At 50.3% G+C, this 21,167-nt stretch overlaps 1 long non-coding RNA gene across 1 annotated transcript; it reads right to left on the reverse strand.

The window, feature by feature from the left end:
* Positions 1-495: 495 nt before the first annotated feature.
* Positions 496-3,986, reverse strand: LOC147966957 (uncharacterized). The gene is made up of 2 exons (XR_015609122.1): positions 3,323-3,986; positions 496-817 (listed from the first exon to the last, which is right to left on the reverse strand). It is a non-coding gene; the product is annotated as an uncharacterized LOC147966957 (long non-coding RNA).
* Between the last annotated feature and the right edge of the window lie 17,181 nt (positions 3,987-21,167).

Here is a 21,167-nt window from a genome sequence, read left to right on the forward strand (position 1 = left end):
CTGAGCCCGCACCACCCGCGCGTAACACGGCTAACGGACCTGACTGACCACCACGTGGCCGGGACAGAACGGCAACTCAAGCCGAACACCAGCCCGCACCACCTCACCGTAAAAGCAGAGAAACAACAGCCCGGGGATACACCTATGACCTACGACAGGACCTGGAAAATAGAGCAAGTAAGACCAGATCAATCTACGGATCACGGGGGCGTGCCCCGGCGCGAGAGGACGACTATCAAGCCTGGCGCGACAAGCACAACCATGCTCGGGCCGACAACCGCATACGAACTTCATCCGAACTACGCCGCGATGTTGCCCGATACAGAGTCGCCGCACACCCCCTATGCTTCACCGATGAGGTAATGGAGCACCAGTTCCCAGAAGGGTTTAAACCCATGAACACCGAATCATACGATTGTGACGCCCCCGATTTGACCGTACACTAATCATACACGCAAACGTGTACAATCAAGATCAGGGACTCACGAAAAGATATCACAACACAACTCTACAAATAAAAATAAGTCATACAAGCATCATATTACAAGCCAGGGGCCTCGAAGGCTCGAATACAAGAGCTCGATCATAGACGAGTCAGCGGAAGCAACAATATCTGAGTACAGACATAAGTTAAACAAGTTTGCCTTAAGAAGGCTAGCACAAACTGGGATACAGATCGAAAGAGGCGCAGGCCTCCTGCCTGGGATCCTCCTAAACTACTCCTGGTCATCGTCAGCGGGCTGCACGTAGTAGTAGGCACCTCCCGAGTACTAGTAGTCGTCGTCGACAGTGGCGTCTGGCTCCTGGGCTCCAATGTCTGTTGCAGCAATCGAGTATAGAAAGGGGGAAAAGAGGGAGTAAAGCAACCGTGAGTACTCATCCAAAGTACTCGCAAGCAAGGAGCTACACTACATATGTATGCATTGGTATCAAATGGAATAAGGGGATCATATGTGGACTAAACTGCAGAAAGCCGGAATAAGAGGGGGATAGCTAGTCCTATCGAAGACTACGCTTCTGGTAACCTCCATCTTGCAGCAGGAGAAGAGAGTAGATGGTAAGTTCACCAAGTAGCATCGCATAGCATAATCCTAACCGATGATCCTCCTCTCGTCGCCCGTCGCCCTGTGAGAGAGCGATCACCGGTTGTATCTGGCACTTGGAAGGGTGTGTTTTATTAAGTATCCGGTTCTAGTTGTCATAAGGTCAAGGTACAACTCCAAGTCGTCCTGTTACCGAAGATCACGGCTATTCGAATAGATTAACTTCCCTGCAGGGGTGCACCACATAACCCAACACGCTCGATCCCATTTGGCCGGACACACTTTTCTGGGTCATGCCCGGCCTCGGAAGATCAACACGTCGCAGCCCTACCTAGGCACAACAGAGAGGTCAGCATGCCGGTCTAAACCCTATGGCGCAGGGGTCTGGGCCCATCGCTCTTTGCACACCTGCACGTTGCGAACGCGGCCGGAGAGCAGACCTAGCAACCTCCATTACAAAGGAAGTTGCGTTACGCGGTCCAACCCGGCGCGCGCCGCTCAGTCGCTGACGTCACGAAGGCTTCGGCTGATACCACAACGTCGAGTGCCCATAACTGTCCCCGCGTAGATGGTTAGTGCGTATAGGCCAGTAGCCAGACTCAGATCAAATACCAAGATCTCGTTAAGCGTGTTAAGTATTCGCGAACGCCGACCAGGGCCAGGCCCACCTCTCTCCTAGGTGGTCTCAACCTGCCCTGTCGCTTCGCCTCAAAGTAACAGTCGGGGGCCGTCGGGAACTCAGTCCCACCACTACCTGGATGGAGCCACCTGCCCCTTCAGCCCCCATCTCCAAACAGTATCACCAGTAATGTAACAATGTAAAGTATATAGCATATGCCCGTGATCACCTCCCGAAGTGATCACGGCCCAGTAGTATAGCATGGCAGACGGACAAGAATGTAGGGCCACTGATGGTAAACTAGCATCCTATACTAAGCATTTAGGATTGCAGGTAAAGGTAACAACAGTAGTAGCAAGGACAAGCTATGCATCAGGATAGGATAAAGGAAAGCAGTAACATGCTACACTACTCTAATGCAAGCAGTATAGAGGAGAGTAGGCGATATCTGGTGATCAAGGGGGGGCTTGCCTAGTTGCTCTGGCAAGAGAGAGGGGTCGTCAACACCGTAGTCGTACTGGGTAGCAGCGGCGTCGGTCTTAGTGTCTAGCGAGAGAAGAGGGGGAAGAAACAATAAATATAATGCAAACAAATGCATGACGATGCATGACATGACAAAGCGTGATGCTAGGGGTGCCCTAACACGGTAAGAGGTGGTACCGGTGAAGGGGGGAAACTTCCGAGAAAATGTCCCCGGTGTTTCGCGTTTTCGGACAGAGGAACCGGAGGGGGAAAGTTGTGTGTTCACTATTCTAGGGATGCACAGCGGATAAACGGGCTGCGTATCCGGATTCGTCTCGTCGTTCTGAGCAACTTTTATGTACAAAGCATTTTCATCCGAGCTACGGATTATTTTATATAATTTTTTAAAGTTTTAAAGTTCTTCTGAAATTCCTTGATTTATTATTAATTCGAAAATAAAAAGAAATTTCTATGGGTACCCAGGGAATGTACCTAGGGTGCTGCATATCAGGATGGTAGGTGGGGTCATTGACTGAGTTGACCCGGTCAAAAGTTGACTGGTCAAAAGGTAAATAGTGTTGCGGGTCCCACTTGTCATTTTCTCTAGCTTAATTAGATTAGTCATTTTCTTTAATTAACAGTGGGGCCATATGTCATAGTGTAGCAACTAACCTAGCTAGTACTACTAATTAGTCCCTAATCTAATTGCACAGCCGGCCAGGGATGGTTGTGCACACCCACGCACATAGCATAGCCACGGCCATGTCCATTAGCAGCAGCAAGCAACGCTGGGCAGCAGCTAAAGCGGCAGGAACTAAGAAGCCAAGCAATAGCAGCAGCGGCAGGAACTAAGTAGCTAAGCAGCAGCAATAGTTACGGGCAGCAGCGGCAGCGCTACAGCAGAAGCAGTAACCGGCAGCAGCGGCAGCAGCGCGGTCGGGCGCTGCTAGGCCGCGGCGGGCACACGCGCGGGCGAGGCGCTGGGCAGCAGACGCACAGCAGTAGGAGCAGCATCAGCGGCCGTGGGCGGGCATGGGTGCGGCCTGCAGAAGGAGCACACAGGAGTAGCACGAGCGCAGAGCCAAGCAGGGGCGCGTACGCGTATGCTGAGCTTCGGCCATGGCGGCCGCCGGTTCGTACATGAGACTACGGCGACGGATCGAGACCGGGATGAGGGGGATTCGGAGGAGGAGCTCACGGCGAATCTGTAGGGGAGGGCAGCGGGCTCGGGGGAGGCTCGTAGGCGGCGAATCGAGCGGAGAGGCGGCGACGACCGTGGCGGAGAAGACAGTTGGTGGCGACGGTTCGAGGGCGTCCCGGCTCGATCTGGTCCTCGGTACGGACGAAGCCAGCCGCGGCGGACCTCCTGGACGTCGACGTGAAGCCTGGGGAGGCACCGGTGCGCGGTGACGACGACGACGCGGTGACGGCAGCGGCGTCGGGCGCGAGTGGCAGAGGGAGAGGGGGCGCGAGGGAAAAGGAATTAGGGTTCGGTGGCGCGAGGGAGGCGACGGGGTAGGTCTTATAGGCGCCGAGGTCGCCGGGGTAGTCGCCGGATGGTCGCCACGGCGATGGCCGGTGCCGTGGCAGCCATCGGTGCTGTCCACGCCTCCTCTGTGAACAGAGGAGGGGGAGAACGGGGGCGCAGTGGGCCGGCCTGGTGGGAGGAGTTGCTTCGGCCGACTGGGCCAAGTGGCCCAGGGGAGATTTCCTTTTTATTTTATTTTTTGTTTGTGTTTTGTATTGTTTTTATTTATTTTGTTTTCACAATTTTATTTAATTTCCATAATATTTTAGTTTAGTTAAAATAAAAAAGTAGTTTATAAGTTAGTATTAGTATTTATGTCACTGTCACAAAATAACTTGGCACAAAATAAATTAGTTTAGAGTTTTTATAAATTAAAAAGCATTTATATAATTGCCTTTTGCCACTGTTTTATTCACAAAGGGCATTTAAACACTTTACAAAAGTGTTGGGTCACCACCATAATTAGCTATGGGATATTTGCCACACTTTGAACATTTTATTTTTGCATGTTTGAGAAACTTGAATTTTGGACTATAATTTGAATTTGAATTGAATTAAGATTTGGATCAAGCGAGGATTAGCAACAGCAATGCGATGACATGTCACCCTTAACATAGGATTACTGTAGCTTAATTATCCGGGCGTCACAACGATGGCACAGCAGATCCTGCAGTATGGATTGAAGACTTTCTTCTCCACATTAACATGGCACGTGGTGATGATCTACATGCCATCAAGTACCTCCCACTAAAACTCAAGGGGCCAGCGCGGCACTGGTTGAACAGCCTACTAGAAAACACTATTGGTAGCTGGGAAGACTTGGAGGACACATTTAGAGACAACTTCCAAGGCACCTATGTCCGGCCCCCAGACACCGACGACCTTAGTCATATAATCCAGCAACCCGAGGAATCGGCCCGGCAGCTCTGAACCAGGTTCCTCATAAAAAAGAACCAGACTGTAGATTGTCCAGACGCCGAAGCCCTCGCGGCCTTCAAACATAGCATCCGAGACGAGTGGCTCGCCCTACACCTCGGCCAGGAAAAGCCGAAATCCATGGCAGCCCTCACCGCACTTATGACCCGCTTTTGCACAAGAGAGGATAGCTGGCTCGCTCACAGAAGCAATAGCACCAGCGACCCTGGCACCTCCGAACCCAGGGACGGCAACGGCAAGCCACGAACAAGCACAAGCGTCGAAACAATAACGAAGAAACCCAGGACACGGCGGTCAATGCCGGATTCAGTGGCTCCAAACCCGGTTAATGGAAGAAGCCATTTAAGGCAAATAGAGATGGCCCATCCAGTTTTGACAAAATACTCGATCGGCCTTGCCAGATTCATGGCACCCCCGATAAGCCCGCTAATCACACCAACAGGAATTGTTGGGTCTTTAAACAGGCCTACAAGCTTAACGCCGAACACAAGGGGAAAGGGTCGCCCAGCGATGACGATGACCAAGAGCCTTGTCCACCGAACGCAGGGGGGCAGAAGCAATTTCCCCCCGAGGTAAAAACAGTGAATATGATATATGTCACACATATCCCTAAGAGGGAATGCAAGCACGCCCTACGGGACGTCTAGGCCTTAGATCCGGCCGCCCCAAAATTCAACCGATGGTCGACCTGTCCAATCACCTTCGATCGAAAGGACCACCCAACCAGTATCCGTCATGGAGGTTCGGCAGCTTTGGTCCTCGATCCAATCATCGACGGATTCCACCTCACGCAAGTCCTCATGGACGGAGGTAGCAGTCTCAATCTACTTTATCAAGACACCGTCCGCAAAATGGGTATCGATCCGTCAAGGATCAAGCGCACTAAAACTACCTTTAAAGGAGTAATACCTGGTGTAGAAGCCCACTGCACGGGCATGATCACGCTGGAAGTCGTCTTCGGGTCGCCGGACAACTTCCGAAGCGAGGGCTTGATCTTCGATATCGTCCCATTTCGAAGTGGCTATCACGCATTGCTCGGACGAACTGCTTTTGCCCGCTTTAACGCAGTCCCGCACCATGCCAATCTAAAGCTCAAGATGCCCGGTCCAAGGGCGTCATTACAATCGACGAAAATGTGGAGAGCTCCCTCCGTACCGAGGAACACACCGCGGCCATCGCTGCCGAAGTGCAAAGCGGCCCTGTCAAGCCGCACACCTCATCGGCTATTAAGCCGCCGGACTTTATTACGCAAGACCGGACAGTTCGGCATGCGGGTAGCCCAGCAATCCCAGGGTCAAATTAGCAGTTTCGCCTCCGTCGAGTGCCACGTACATCAGCGAGATTCGTATGCACCATTACGCACTCAAAGTACCTTGGGCATCTGTGGAGGCAAAATACGGACAGGCCTATAGAACGGTTTGACCCTATATGGTCTCCCCCTCGTTTTTACCCCCTTTTTTACTACAGGTGAATTAAAACCTCCTTATCCTACAGACTTACAAGGACCCTTTTCAAGCCCGGTTCCATAGAAACAAGTCCAAGACCATTGCTCTTAAGGAATTTTTCTTGTTCAGGCTAAAGTGGTGCAGACGTGCGGCAGGAAGGTGCAAAGGATTTTGTAGACCATAAACCTCACCCCAAGAGCCTGTATAGAGCTTTTCTCCTTAGCCTTAAGACCCCCGGCATGTAAAATAGCCTTGGTGATTATGGTACCATCTGTAATACTACGTTTTGACGTATCAACCAGATTCTAGTGAAGCAAATTTTCCCTCGGTATCATCCTCACTTATAGACTTTATTCTGCCTCTTCAGTTGTCTTATGCACGCACCTCGGCACAAAATTGCCAGGGGCTCTATATGGCAACGTATGTGTTGCCAACTATAACAAAAAAAAGTCCGAACGACTTTATAGCACAGTTCGGCGTCCTGAGCTCGGCATTATATGCATCAGCTCCGAATCATGTCTTTGGTCAATAGTTGGATTGCCCGGCTCTTGTGTTTGCTACCTTACGTTCCGTCTGATCGGCTAGCGTAGTAAAGGGAGAACTACTGCAATTGTGTTTCTGGTTCGCCCGGTTAAGCACCTCAGTAGAGAAAGCCGAAAACTGACTGTCATGATGCGGCGAGAGCTGGTCAGCCACATGGAGACTTATCAAAATCCCTAGTGATTTCTTCTATATTATGCGAAGGACCATTTTCCGGTCACCTATGCAATGTATCCGAATTAGGATAGCCGCATACATACCAGGGGCTACTTCGTAGGCCCATCGTCAAACTCCTACGGCTAAGTGAGAGCAATAAAACCGCATAGTCTGATTGCCTGGTTCACCGCACTGACATCTCCTTCATGGACTAAGACGTTGGGTTAAGTGTAGTCACGTGCAATTCTGAACACCCTAGTAGTATCTACAAGGGGGCTGAAGCCGATGACTAGGAACTCTCAGATATAAAAACGGTCACACAGGAGGATAACACTATTCATCAACAAAGAAATATAGTACATACAACTTAGTTCATGATACAAACTCCTAAACAGTTCGGAATCGTTCATTCGAACACTACATCCTTAGAGCATTGGGCTTCTACAAGTCGGGCACCCTTGAGAACCTCCTCAAAGTAGCGCTCCGGGGTGCGGTGGTCCTTGCTTTCAGGCGGACCCTCGATAGCCACCTTTTCGGCCTTCATCTTCCCCCAGTGCATCTTGACACGGGCGAAGGCCATTCGCGCCCCTTCTATACAAGACCACCTCTTAACGGTGCCAATTCGGGGCAGCGCATCGACGAGACGCCGCATGAGGCCGAAGTAGCTGTCCGGAATGGCTTCGTCCAGCCACAACCAGACTATGACTTCCTTCATGGCCGCGCTAGACATCTTCTGCAACTCCGCCCACTGCGCCATCTGGTCATTCAGCAGTACGTGACGCTCCTGCCCCGCAAACTGCAACCAGAAGAGCTTCTCCGTCGCGTACCCCTCCTGGGCCTGGAAGAATTGGGCGGCGTCCGCAACACTCTTCGGCAGATCCACATAGACGTCTGGAGAACTCCACAATCGATTAAGAAAGGCATACTTCCGATCCCCAAATCTAGCCTGTAAAAGAAAGGGCTTACCAGCCGCTATCTGTCCGGCTTGATGGATTTCCTCGCACGCTGCGCGGGATGCGGACCGCGCCTCCGACGCGTCTTGCAGGGCCTTGGCGAGTTCGATCTCCTTCGCCTTATTTTCCTTTTCTAAGGACTCACACTTGGCGACGGTGTCCTTCAGCTTTTGCTCCATCTCGGTCACCCGTTCCTCAAAACGGTGTTGAGTGGCCTGTTCGGCCTTTAAGTCCGTAGCCGCTTTACCAGCAGCTGCTTTGCTTACCCTTGCCTGCTCCTTGGCTTGGGCAAGCTCACCCCCGAGGGTCTCCACCGCGGCGGCGCCATCTGTATAAGCACGTGCATTTCAGCTCTTGAACGTCCGCAAAACGCGGACATAAAACAGGCATGCAGTAAAGATGTATTTCATACCTTGCACCTGGTCGAGCCGTGTGTTAACAAGGACTAGGTCCTCATCGGCCCGTGCTAGTTTCCGTTGGAGTTCGGAAACTTCCGCTGATTGGGCAGTCGCCGCTAGCAGAGAAGCCTGTGTTAATCCAGATAAAAGTATGTTACCACCTGACAACTGGTTATTGATCCTCTGCTCGTTTTTTTAAAGAATCGACCAGAGTCTCAAGGGCTACTATCTATATACAGGCATATTTCTCATAAAAAACAAAATTATTACATTGCGTACCTCGAAGCCTGCCAGCAGGTTGGAAAAGACCTCGTTCAGCCCGCTTTTGGCGGACTGACCCTTCTGAGCCACCGTACCCATTAGGATGCGGGTGCTCCTCCGGGATGGATGCACTTTGCTGTGCATCCACCATGGTATTCGGCGCCCCCAGATTAGCAAAGGTCGCCGCACCCCCCCTCTCTAGTGGAGGGTCGCTGATTAGGCTCCAGAGCCTTATCGGTCTCCGGAGTAGTATGCGGCTGGGGGTCGGATTGACCGAGGCCCCCGTCGCCGGCCTTCGTGAGGGCCGTACCCCTCAGCCTTTCGGCAGTCGAGGTGTTGCCCTCAGGCACCGTTGAGTCTCCTCCCGCGTCTCTTCGAGGCCCGGGGAGGGCCTATGGGACGACACCTCGGGGTCATCCGCCTTAGACAGCGGGAAGTCGGGGACTGCGGTTCGCTCTCCATCATCTCCGGCAGCAGGTCCCCCGAGGATGAGGATAGCTGAGGGATACTATGTGCTGGACTAAAAAGATAGAACTTAGAGTTATCATAATAGTTCATAAAGATTGGGTGAGTATGAAGAATCCCGGGCTACTTACGAGTCGGCTTGGGGTTTGGTCCGGCGACGATGCTTCGGGATGGCCTCGGCATCTGACCCTGAGTCATCGGGGAGGGTGATTTTGTCCCTCTTGGAGGCTTCGGCATCCAGGTCTTCCGAGGCTGCCCTCTTCTTGCCCTTGAGGGGAGGATCTTCTTCTTCTTCCTCCTCCACCTCCTCGTCATCGCCCTCGTGAGAGGACTGGGCAACAGCTTCTCCGGACATTGCGTGCGAAGGGCCCTCCTACTCTTTCTTCTTCTTCTTCTTCTTCTTCTTCTTGTCCTTCTTACCAGGTGCCGGGACCAACATCCTCATTAGTAGAGGATTGGCTGGGTCTTCGGGGAGTGGAGCCGGACACCGGATCTGCTCCGCGTTCTTGATCCAGACCTGGTGGGGATGGATTATTCAAATACTTCTCCTTTGGAGCGACGAACCTACTAATGTTCGGAGGTTTGGAATATACCTCAGAGGCCGGATGGTTGCAGTCGAGGCCGGTGTCGTATGATGACTTTGGCCACGTCTTCTGCTTCTTAAAAAGCAGCTTCCAGATCCCATTATGCATTGTGCCATAGAACCGTTGTAGGGTCCGCGGCCCTTCCGGATTGAACTCCCACATCTTGAGGGGCCGCCGTTGGCAGGAGAGCGTTCGGCGGATCGGCATCACTTGGATTACGTCTGCGAGGGTAATGTCCTTCGCTACCATGCTCTGGACGCATTTCTACAACATCAGCACCTCAGGGACCGATCCCCAGTCCGGACCCTTGTCGGTCCAGGATGTGAGCCTCAGCGGGGGTCCGGGTCTCAAAGCTGGAGCGGCTGCCCACTTGGAGCCGCGAGGTTCTGTGATATAGAACCATTCCTGTTGCCATATCTTGACGGTGTCCACAAAGACTCCCTTTGGTCAATTGACTTTGGGGAGCTTGCTCACCATGGCACCACCACACTCCGCATGTTGCTCGTCGACCACATTCGGCTTCACATTGAAAATCTTGAGCCATACGCCGAAATGTGGAGGGACACGGAGGAAGGCCTCACACACGATGATGAACGCTGAGATGTGGAGGAACGAATTTGGGGCCAGATCGTAAAAATCCAGCCCGTAGTAGAACATGAGCCCCCTTACGAAGGGGTGAAGGGCGAATCCGAGTCCACTGAGGAAGTGGGGGATGAACACCACCCTCTCGCCAGGCTCCGGGGTAGGTATGATCTGCGCCGGATCAGGAAGCATGTGCTTGATTTCCGCGGTTAGATACCGTGCCTCCCGCAACTCCTGGATGTTCTCCTCTGTGACGGAGGAGGCCATCCACTTGCCTTGAGAGCCGGCCATGGTTGGGGGAGTTGCGGTGGGGAGAAAAGCTTGGAACTTGGGCGCTGGAGCTTGAGGATGGAAAGGCAGAGGAAGAACGAGGTGTAGGGAGGAAAGGTTGGGCTCTATCCGCTTATATGGACTGCGAATATCAAGCGTCCCCCTCTCCCAAAGCCTTAAAACTCGCCTGTTCCCGAGGGGTCGAGCGAATGGCACGGTTGGATTACCCAAATCTGTATTGATGGGAATCCTGCAATAAGGGGACACGATCTCTGCCTTGACAAGACGTGTCAGTAGAAGTTGCGTGTTGAAACATAAGGCGGGAGGCCCAAAAAATGGTTTGAGATGATAACAGAGCCAAACATGGCATTCCGTCGGAAAGGGCCGTCGATGGATATATTCTAAGTATTATGCTTTTATGGTTGTAAGGTTAACCTGTTGTACAGAGCCGGATATAGATCTCTTGTTCAGAGAGCTGCTTTGAAGTGTTCGAAGGAGGAACCCGCCTTGCAATGCCGAAGACAATTTGCGCGCCGGATACATCGCCATTGAAGCCAGGTTCAGGGGCTACTGAGGGAGTCCTGGATTAGGGGGTCCTCGGGCGTCTGGGCTATGCAACATGGGCCGGACTCATGGGCCGTGAAGATGCAAGATAGAAGGCTCTCTCCCGTGTCCGGATAGAACTCTCCTTGGCGTGGAAGACAAGCTGGGCGTGCGGATATGAAGATTCCTTTCTCTGTAAACCTGTGTCGCCCCCGATTCAATCGTACACTAATCATACACGCAAACGTGTACGATCAAAATCAGGGACTCACGGGAAGATATCACAACACAACTCTACAAATAATATACGTCATACAAGCATCATATTACAAGCCAGGGGCCTCGAAGGCTCGAATACAAGAGCTCGATCATAGACGAGTCAGCGGAAACAACAATATCTGAGTACATACATAAGTTAAACAAGTTTGCCTTAAGAAGGCTAGCACAAACTGGGATACAGATCGAAAGAGGCGTAGGCCTCCTGCCTGGGATCCTCCTAACTACTCCTGGTCGTCGTCAGCGGGCATCACGTAGTAGTAGGCACCTCCGGTGTAGTAGGAGTCGTCGTCGACGGTGGCGTCTGGCTCCTGGGCTCCAACATCTGGTTGCGACAACCAGGAAGAAAGGAAAGGGGGAAAAAGGGGGAGAAAGCAACCGTGAGTACTCATCCAAAGTACTCGCAAGCAAGGAGCTACACTACATATGTATGCATTGGTATCAACTGGAATAAGGCTATTATATGTGGGCGGGACTGCAGAAAGCCGGAATAAGAGGGGGATAGCTAGTCCTTTCGAAGACTACGCTTCTGGCAGCCTCCGTCTTGCAGCATGTAGAAGAGAGTAGACTGAAGTCCTCCAAGCAGCATCGTATAGCATAATCCTAACTGATGATCCTCCCCTCGTCGCCCTGTGAGAGAGCGACCACCAGTTGTATCTGGCACTTGGAAGGGTGTGTTTTATTAAGTATCCGGTTCTAGTTGTCATAAGGTCAAGGTACAACTCCAAATCGTCCTGTTACCGAAGATCACGGCTATTCGAATAGATTAACTTCCCTGCAGGGGTGCACCACATACCCCAACACGCTCGATCCCATTTGGCCGGACACACTTTCCTGGGTCATGCCCGGCCTCGGAAGATCAACACGTCGCAGCCCCACCTAGACCAACAGAGAGGTCAGCACGCCGGTCTAAACCTAAGCGCCCAGGGGTCTGGGCCCATCGCCCTTAGCACACCTACACGTTGCGTGGGCGGCCGAAAGCAGACCTAGCCTAGTGGCGTTCCAGTCCAATCCAGCGCGCGCCGCTCCGTCGCTGACGTCAAGAAGGCTTCGGCTGATACCACGACGCCGGGATACCCATAACTACTCCCGCGTAGATGGTTAGTGCGTATAGACCAAATGGCCAGACTCAGATCAAATACCCAGATCTCGTTAAGCGTGTTAAGTATCCGCGAACGCCGACCAGGGCCAGGCCCACCTCTCTCCTAGGTGGTCGGAACCTGCCCTGTCGCTCCGCCTCAAAGATCCACACAGAGGGCCGTTGGGACAAAGGTCCTTTCAGCCCCCAATCCGTGAATCACTCGCGGGTGCTCCACAAGCCGACCCGTCTTTAGTCACCACATGTATCATGTATAAAGCATATAGTATATACCCGTGATCAACTCCCGAGTGATCACGGCCCGATAGTATAGCATGGCAGACGGACAAGGATGTAGGGCCACTGATGAAAATACTAGCATCCTATGCTAAGCATTAGGATTGCAGGTAAAGGTAACAACAGTAGTAGCAAGGACAAGCTATGCATCAGTATAGGATTAACGGGAAGCAGTAACATGCTACACTACTCTAATGCAAGCAGTATAGAGAAGAGTAGGCGATATCTGGTGATCAAAGGGGGGGGGCTTGCCTGGTTGCTCAGACAAGAAGGAGGGTCGTCATCGACGTAGTCGATCACAGGGGCATCAGCGGCAGTCTTGGGGTCTACCGGAAAAGTAACGGAGGGGGGAACACAATAAATAACAGAGCAATCAAAGCATAACATGACAAACGTGGCGCTAGAGGTGATCTAACGCAGGGATAGGTGATACCGGCGAAGGGGGGGGGAAACATCCGAGAAAGTATTCCCGGTGTTTCGCATTTTCGGACAGATGAACCGGAGGAGGAAAGTTGCGTGTTCGCTATGCTAGAGATACGTGGCGGACGAACGGGCTGCGTATCCGGATTCGTCTCGACGATTTGAGCATCTTTCATGTACAAAGTTTTTCCATCTAAATTACGGTTTATTTTATATAATTTTTCAAAGTTTTAAATAATTTTCTAAATTGTTTTAATTCAAAAATTAAATGTTAAATTGCTACGGGTACACAGTAGTGTACCCACAAAAGGGCTTGTGTGGCTGACCTATAGGGCTGGTTGACTTGGTCAACTGCCCAGTCAGCAGAGGCTGACTGGTGGGACCAGTCAGCAGTCCAGTCAGCATTGACCGTTGACTGGTCAAATTGACCAGTGGGTCCCTACTGTCATAGTCTGTTTACCCTAACTAATAGGTTACTTGGTTTTAGTTAGATAGTTAGGTTAATTAAGTTTAATTAAACTAGTTTAAGTAAGTTAATTAATTAATTATTATATTTTTATATTACTCATTTTTATTTTTATTCTTATTTTCGTTCTGGAAAAAGAGGGACACGGGTCCCAGGTGGCAGTGGCCTAAGGGGTTAAACGGGGCTCGGCTAACGGGCGCAGATGCCCGATATTGGGCGAAGGCCGTAGCCCGGTCCGGCGAGGCACGCAGGACCACGGCGAGCGGCGCCGGCAGTGGTCAGGGAGGCGTCAAGCAGTAGGTGGCGGCGGCGCTGCGTTGGGGACCCGGTACAGGCGACCCCAGGGCGCGTGGATGGGCTCTCTAGAACGTCTGCATCGCGGCGCATCCAGCGGTAGCGGTGGCGTGGCCGGAGATGTCCGGCAGCGACGGCGGCGAGGTCCGTGGCATAGGAGGCTGCAGTAGGGCGGGCCAGGCCGACGTAGGCGTGCGAGGGTGCAGCCAGACGCGGCGGCCGGGCTGCAGCGGCGCGGAGCATCGCGTGGAGGCATGGCTAGCAGGGAGGCACGGAGGAGAGGGAAGTAGTGAGCAGAGGCGGACGGCGGGGCGCGCGGCGCGGTCTTCACGGGGGCGAGGCAGCGGAGAGGGGAAGAGGAGGCCGAGGGCCTCACCGCGAGCCGTAGGGGAATGGCAGCGGTTGTCGGGGGGGAAGACGGGGACGACGTGCGATGAGGCGACGCCGGTGCGGTTGAGGCCGGGGAAGCGATCCGGCGAAGTCCGGCTGCGTCGTGGCGGCTCGGGTCGGGGGCGACGGGATCGGGCGACGGCTGCCCAGACCGGATCCGCGCGGGGCGGAGGATTGAGGAGGCGGGCATCAGCGACGGTGGGAACTGCGCGGCGGCGGCGACGCGGTCGTCGGGGTGCGGCGACGAGGGCGGAGGCGCCATGGCACGCGACGGCAGCGGGGGGGGGGGGGGGTCGGGGGCGTCGGTTGCCCCCCGATCCAGATCCGTTCGTGGGGGGGAAGCGAGGAGGGTTGTGGGGGGGCGCGAGTGGGAGGGTGCGGCGCTAGGGTTTGGGTGGTGGGGCGGTTAGTAGTCCGGGGGGGTTCGGCGCGGGTGGGCTGGCCTGATGGCCTAGCTGGGCCAAGGCCCAGCGGGGGGGGGAGGGGGGTTCCTTGTGTTGTTTTTTTTTTGGTTGTTTTGTTTTTGTTTAGACCTTTTCTTTTTATTTATTTTCTTTTCTGTTATATTTTGTTCCTCTTTTTTCTGTAAAGTACCAAAATGACCTCGAAATTAGTACTACCACTAAACCCACTACCATATAAAGTTTAGACCCTAAATGGAATAGTTTAACATTTTTATTAATTATAAAAGGCATTTCAATAATTATTTCACTACACTTTTATTCATTTTAGAGTATTGAAAGATTTTATAAAAGTGGGGTTTCTTCACCAAGATTTAATATGGATTATTTGGCTCACTCCGAACATTTTAGTTTTAATATTTGAAAACTTTTATTGTTTGCTTGATTTTGAATTTGAATTCGAACCGTTTTCGAACTAACGCGAGATTACCAACAGTAATCAAGGTGACGTGGCATCATTAGCAGAGGTTCACTGTAGCCTAATTATCCGGGCGTCACAATTCTCCTCCACTACAAGAAATCTCGTCCCGAGATTTAAGAGGGGAGTAAGGGGGAAAGTTCTGGTTAGGATATTCTAACGGATCTTCTCGAAGAAGTTAATCCCTTTCATTGATGTCTCCAATTCTTTATTCCAATGCATCATGATGAAGTTTTCGTCCTTTCTTCGGGGAACTCCATCGTACTTACAAATAGGTAAGTGGCAGCTCTACAACGATAGGATGTTATAAGGGAAAATCATCTGGGGGTATCCCAAGAATGAACATAGGAGTATCTCTCGAGATGAACAAATGAAACACATCGATAGCATAGTAAGATGGTGCAATAAGAAGTTTCAATGGTATAGGCAATCGTTCATTGCCTGAAACAGAGTGTGAAGGGGTTCAGAGCGACGGGAATAAGTATTGTGTCCGCTACCAGAATTGATCACTAGGAAGGTGGCTCGCAAATTACATACGAAACAAAGCACAAGGGATAACTTCGAAACAGGGATGTATAGGAGAGTCAGGTTTCGATCCTGCGGAACTGTGGGTTATGGGCCCACCATGTGGGTTAAAAGTAGCAGGAGCGGTGACATCTTGCTCGGTCATGACAGCAAGGCATGTCAAAGGGTAGCATGTCAATTATGTCGGCAACAACGTTGGTACCAAGGGCGAGGGACGAAGAGAACCATTTTCCTGCTCGTTGCAACGAGGCGGACCAATAGGCAAAGTTCTCGTCCATCGGTGGTTACCGGAATGTCATCAACAAAAGTAACAGGGTCTTACTGACAGAATTGTACACGAGGGGTTTACATAAGCAGGGAATTAATACTGCTTAGTCCATAATGATCACCATAAAGGTTAAACCAAATAATGGAAAGGAAAATATGATTATCAGATATTTCAGGGGTATATCCTTCCCAATGATAAGCAAAGCAGGATATCCATGACAGGATATAATGTAGAAAAGATCTTTAGGTAAGGGAGAGAAATTTCATGACATTACCCATACAGCGGTGTTTGGATAATTTAGCAGGAAACATTTAGCATTGGCTTCAAATGTCCTTGTTGACAATCGGAGTACCACAAACATGCTTCGAGATAGCATTACATGGTCTTCAAGCAAGTTCAGACTTTGGAAACAAAAAGAGTCCATCAGGAAGAACTTATAGAATAAGTCTTACAATTTCCTCATGGAAGAAAGGATAGCCTGGCTGAAAAGGGAAACTATAACAATTGGGCATCCGGCCAGGTGTGCTAGGCATGACATCACCTTACCGGGTCATTGTTGTAACTCTTGGAAATATGTTCCAACCATCATATCTGACCTAGATTCAGATCTGATTAGTGCCAGGATACCTCCGACTTAGTAAGCCTGAGAAGAAAAGGTGCAACACAATTGACGAGATGACAATGTAAGATTCTCGGGAAATGAACTATGAAGTGATTTCCGTCAACAAGAGCTCATCATTAATCCAAGGAGAGGACAAGGAGGTGTCTGGTGAACTCAACGGCAATTCATCGAGATTTCCAAAAGATGGATTTCCACAATTAAGTGAACAAGGAGATAACATTTGTCAGATCAAATGATATAAGGAAGTATGCTCACGGAAGACATACACAATTAAACATTGGTTGAAAGGTGCGCCCAAAATATGGGTTGGGTTGCACGACCAATGTCAGAATGGTGATTCAATAATCAATAGTCTAAGATCGAACGGCCGACCATTAACTTCAAAGCAATAGGGTTGCTAGAAGTGCAGAATCCAAACAACACCGTTCACTTGTTGGTACCCCGGTTGGAATCATCACGAGGACCAAGAAAGAATGGTGATGGTGAGAAGTATCACGATACCAAGAATCCTTAAGAGGTGGTGAAATTCTCACAACATTCTTGACATAAAAGATGGCAATACTCCAAGGTAAGGGAGAACAAATGCTGGATAGTAAGGATCTCAAGGTATAACACAAAACACGAACAAGTTTGTGTTGAACGGAAGGCAATCGAGTGGTCGATGATAACACAAATCATCAAGGGCAAGGATGGTATTTCTCATCAGGAATTCAATTGATATCCTTGAGGAGCTCGAAATGTTGATGATGATCATGACAATTTCTGTCGAGAGGTTTCATGGAGATGTAATCGGTTGGCGATGACATCAAGTCAAACGAATGATGAAGCGAAAGGTTATTGGAACCATGGGTACGACACAAACTTGAAATCAAGTTTGTTGTTTGAGGTGAAACGATAAGACAAGGAAGATCGACGTAAGCTTAGCCCATCGTCGAAATTGTGCTCCGGAAAGGAGGACCAGGTAGCACAGTTAAAATTGGGCACGATAATGATATAGCCGAGTAGGCTTGGAATGACGTGATCGAGTTCAGACTCGTAAGTAATGAAGGCTACCAAGAGTTGTTGAGTCGTAGTGCGGACTCAATTCAGTTGTCGGTGTCCTTGAGGGGTTCTAACAACTGAGAACCCGTTGGAAAAAATGGAATCGGCAAGAATATTAGTTGATGAAGAACTCATAAGAAGTTATGTATCCCGTGGTATCCTCGAGAGACCAGGGGGTAATACTCGACGACAGATCAAAGTAGAGGTTGGACTGGGGTATTGCTCTACAGAAGACAAGTGCTTAAACTTGCACGAGAAACGGTACCTAAAAGAGAACATGGTCGAAACCACGATTGAAAAAAAAGCCAGATCCCAGATATAATATGAACTTATACCAAGGGAGTAATTAATTTAAGAGAAGCTTTAATGATAAGATCTACATCGTGTCCATGGGCATGAAAACAAAGTTCAAGGTCGACTCCCACTTCTTCAATGCATAACCTTACATTCACCTCACCTTTTCGAAGTTGTAGTGTTGAAAAGTTATCTGACGAAGTGTCAGCAGGGTATAACCCGCATATCTTTCGAGGTCACACTAAGGAAGGCATAGGTTCAACCCGTCAGGGTATCGTGGAAACATATACCACAAGCTTTGAGAGTAAATATTACCAGCTCGAAAGCAGAGCATGGTTGGCAAAAGGAGAGGATACAAATTACCAAAGACATTATGTATCGGAGAAAGAACTCACAAGGTGATTAATTATGAAGGACATTGTCGGATAATAATCCAACAGTGGATATGGTGATCCAAAATGGAGCTGATGTGAGTATCGATACCCAATCAGAGGAAGAAAGAATGCAAATGCATCGTTTTACAGAACATCTGAATAATTCAACGTTTAAATAACAAAGGAATTATGATTTTCAAATCAAGGGATCAGGAGCAAACGCTCTGATCAAGGACGGACAAGTTGAATAGACTTAGGGGTACAATCGATGGCAATCTGATTGGTCGAGATCCAGCTCCTGTTTTAAAATGCCGTTTGAGCCGGGAAGATAATTTAAAAGGATATCCTGATGATCGCGTGCATACGCACATATTGAATCATTAGGGTCAAAATGGCAAAGTCAAGGGATACCAACGAAGACTACTAGACATATGGAATTAACCATAATGTAAGCAGACAAGTATTCACAGAGCATTAAGCTACTAAGGATTTTCGGAAGATCGAATAGTATTTCGAAGACCTTCATGAAACACTTGAACAACTAGGGATGAAAAGATACTCGGCAAATGCGAGGAATTATCCATAGGGGTATTCAGATGACAAAGAATAGCAAGGCAGTAAGCTCAAAGGATTATCGAAACAATGACGAGTATTTCGGGGTATCTTGTAATAACAAGACCAACTAGGGATGTATGTAAGCATAACAACTGCAAGTGTTTATCCATAAGGGTTGACGGTGGAAGGGGAATTGCAAACGCAATGAACACAAGTTCTCGGGTTAACAGCGGAGAGTATCTTCGGAGTCTTCACGTACAGCAGACGATCATCAGTAATAAGGGGCTCTCCGGGTGAAAGTGATAACGAGATCCTAATGTTAGATTTAGCAAAATTCATTTAACCCAAATAGAAGAGATTTCAGAGTCCCAGAGTAAGGATCGAGGAGTAAAAGATCCTAATACCACCCGGATGGCGACGTGGGCCCGTAAGGCACACAGCCAAGTTAGTAAAGTTTTTGCAATGTCTAGACTCGACTTCGGCCAAGGAGTGTGGAAGGGGGATTCCTACAGGCAGTCGGCTCTGATACCAACTTGTGTCGCCCCCGATTCAATCGTACACTAATCATACACGCAAACGTGTACGATCAAAATCAGGGACTCACGGGAAGATATCACAACACAACTCTACAAATAATATACATCATACAAGCATCATATTACAAGCCAGGGGCCTCGAAGGCTCGAATACAAGAGCTCGATCATAGACGAGTCAGCGGAAACAACAATATCTGAGTACAGACATAAGTTAAACAAGTTTGCCTTAAGAAGGCTAGCACAAACTGGGATACAGATCGAAAGAGGCGTAGGCCTCCTGCCTGGGATCCTCCTAACTACTCCTGGTCGTTGTCAGCGGGCATCACGTAGTAGTAGGCACCTCCGGTGTAGTAGGAGTCGTCGTCGACGGTGGCGTCTGGCTCCTGGGCTCCAACATCTGGTTGCGACAACCAGGAAGAAAGGAAAGGGGGAAAAAGGGGGAGAAAGCAACCGTGAGTACTCATCCAAAGTACTCGCAAGCAAGGAGCTACACTACATATGTATGCATTGGTATCAACTGGAATAAGGCTATTATATGTGGGCGGGACTGCAGAAAGCCGGAATAAGAGGGGGATAGCTAGTCCTTTCGAAGACTACGCTTCTGGCAGCCTCCGTCTTGCAGCATGTAGAAGAGAGTAGACTGAAGTCCTCCAAGCAGCATCGTATAGCATAATCCTAACCGATGATCCTCCCCTCGTCGCCCTGTGAGAGAGCGACCACCGGTTGTATCTGGCACTTGGAAGGGTGTGTTTTATTAAGTATCCGGTTCTAGTTGTCATAAGGTCAAGGTACAACTCCAAATCGTCCTGTTACCGAAGATCACGGCTATTCGAATAGATTAACTTCCCTGCAGGGGTGCACCACATACCCCAACACGCTCGATCCCATTTGGCCGGACACACTTTCCTGGGTCATGCCCGGCCTCAGAAGATCAACACGTCGCAGCCCCACCTAGACCAACAGAGAGGTCAGCACGCCGGTCTAAACCTAAGCGCCCAGGGGTCTGGGCCCATCGCCCTTAGCACACCTGCACGTTGCGTGGGCGACCGGAAGCAGACCTAGCCTAGTGGCGTTCCAGTCCAATCCAGCGCGCGCCGCTCCGTCGCTGACGTCAAGAAGGCTTCGGCTAATACCACGACGCCGGGATACCCATAACTACTCCCGCGTAGATGGTTAGTGCGTATAGACCAAATGGCCAGACTCAGATCAAATACCCAGATCTCGTTAAGCGTGTTAAGTATCCGCGAACGCCGACCAGGGCCAGGCCCACCTCTCTCCTAGGTGGTCGGAACCTGCCCTGTCGCTCCGCCTCAAAGATCCACACAGAGGGCCGTTGGGACAAAGGTCCTTTCAGCCCCCAATCCGTGAATCACTCGCGGGTGCTCCACAAGCCGACCCGTCTTTAGTCACCACATGTATCATGTATAAAGCATATAGTATATACCCGTGATCAACTCCCGAGTGATCACGGCCCGATAGTATAGCATGGCAGACGGACAAGGATGTAGGGCCACTGATGAAAATACTAGCATCCTATGCTAAGCATTAGGATTGCAGGTAAAGGTAACAACAGTAGTAGCAAGGACAAGCTATGCATCAGTATAGGATTAACGGGAAGCAGTAACATGCTACACTACTCTAATGCAAGCAGTATAGAGAAGAGTAGGCGATATCTGGTGATCAAAGGGGGGGGCTTGCCTGGTTGCTCAGACAAGAAGGAGGGTCGTCATCGACGTAGTCGATCACAGGGGCATCAGCGGCAGTCTCGGGGTCTACCGGAAAAGTAACGGAGGGGGGAACACAATAAATAACAGAGCAATCAAAGCATAACATGACAAACGTGGCGCTAGAGGTGATCTAACGCAGGGATAGGTGATACCGGCGAAGGGGGGGGGGAAACATCCGGGAAAGTATTCCCGGTGTTTCGCATTTTCGGACAGATGAACCGGAGGAGGAAAGTTGCGTGTTCGCTATGCTAGAGATACGTGGCGGACGAACGGGCTGCGTATCCGGATTCGTCTCGACGATTTGAGCATCTTTCATGTACAAAGTTTTTCCATCTAAATT

Source organism: Triticum urartu, chromosome 6A, assembly GCF_056163025.1.
Source record: "Triticum urartu cultivar PI428250 chromosome 6A, HENAU_Tu73, whole genome shotgun sequence".
Classification (NCBI taxonomy): domain Eukaryota; kingdom Viridiplantae; phylum Streptophyta; class Magnoliopsida; order Poales; family Poaceae; genus Triticum; species Triticum urartu.